Here is a 1,690-nt window from a genome sequence, read left to right on the forward strand (position 1 = left end):
GTAACTTTTGCTTCTCAACCAAGGATGGGACACTATTTTCTCCAAAAGGCCACATCCAGAACTAGGACTGGGCTGAACAAACGGGTTGAACTCAGATCTACCAAATGTGTATTTTACAAGTTTCTAATGTAAGGCTTTGTAGTCATTTTAACATCTGGATTTGCTGCCCCTCATATGTGAGGTATCACAAAAGCAGTCTGGACTGCTCCATCCCTGAATGTTCCAGTCTTGGTAAAAAAAAAAAGAAGAAGAAGCCTCGTTTACAGTTTGGGCAGTGAATCTTCCAATGTGTATTTTCTGTGTTTAGTCTGTTGTTAAGGATCACGACAGATCAGCAGCATCAGAGTTCTGTTTTTCACAAACTAATCTCATTGCTTTTCCACTCATTTTAGTAAATAAACACCTTAAAGTCCATGTTTTGTTACAAACTACATTCTCCAGCACATTTTTTTTTTTACTGTGATAGGAACTCAAATCTGTCACATGCTCCACTACCTGTGGAGAGACTCTGCTGCAGTGCGCACACAAGAGGCTGCGGACATAAACACCCACTTGCCTTCAAAATAAAAGCTAGTTTAAAAATACTGAGATTTGGGGATTTTGTGCAGAATGATTTGTATCTGATATAAGGCTGGGCAATATGAGGAAAATCTAATAATCCAATATTATTTTGATATATCACAATACATGATATATGTATCACAATATTTCTAAATAACCTCTAGTGTCATTTTAAACTATGTAGTATGTAAAATGGTGCTGGTGTACTTTATTCTAACAGACCATTCATGTTTTTTTGAATTTTAATACAAAATCAGAATCAATTTACTTAGTGTCATCTGCTCCACAGCTAGTTTATTAGACGTTTTCTTTGGTGTGTGGGGAGACACTGACATACAGAGTTTACAACATTTTTCATTCTGCAGTGGATGACTTCTTAGGTGGTGAAATACATTTGTGGTACTGCTACCTTTTGTGACAGTGGTTTTACGACACGTTTTGCAAATTACCACATTTTGTTCAATTCTCCTCATAAAATCCAAACCACTGCCAGATTATTGACCCAGTTCTGTTTCTCTTCAGAACGAGTTTGTCTGGCTCCTCTTCAGTTACCATCTCATTCACCCTCTGCCAGATTATTGACCCAGTTCTGTTTCTCTTCAGAACTAGTTCGTCTGACTCCTCATCAGTTACCATCTCATTCACCCGCTCACCTGAAACTCCTGCTGTCGCCATATTTTTTTCCTATCTTGAAGTCTATGTGCACATGTTCCGTGCAGCATGAAAGTTACAGGTTGGGGAGGGGGCAGGGATTAGTGATGCATTCATAGCGTGTCGGATAAACAACACTCACAGTGAATTAAATGCAGAAAACGTATTATTAGAATGGCAGTTTGTACGCGATGGTTATGATGGAGCCATTTTAATCATCGTAAACTGAAAAACTTGTGATACATTAAGTACAGTAGTTCCTCACTTCGTTTTTCATGGATTCGCTATATTGCGGTTTTTCAAAGTAAGATTGGACATGACACAATTGGCTGATTGATGGATGAGCCATGGACTGTTTACATAAAATAAATTATTTTACATGATTTTGCACCAACTCTGGTTTCCTCCCACACACCAAAAAAACATGCACATTAGACTGATTGGTGACTCTAAATTGTCCCTAGGTGAGAGTGAGAGA

General features: G+C 38.2%; 1 protein-coding gene across 1 annotated transcript in view; it reads right to left on the minus strand.

Moving 5' to 3' along the window:
* LOC119411495 (unconventional myosin-Ic) overlaps positions 1-1,690 on the minus strand; it is a 22,608-nt gene that overhangs the window by 14,686 nt on the left and 6,232 nt on the right. The gene's annotated exons all lie outside the window — the stretch shown is intronic.

This window comes from Nematolebias whitei, chromosome 6 (genome assembly GCF_014905685.2).
Source record: "Nematolebias whitei isolate Nwh7 chromosome 6, NemWhi1, whole genome shotgun sequence".
In the NCBI taxonomy this organism is placed as follows: Eukaryota; Metazoa; Chordata; class Actinopteri; order Cyprinodontiformes; family Rivulidae; genus Nematolebias; species Nematolebias whitei.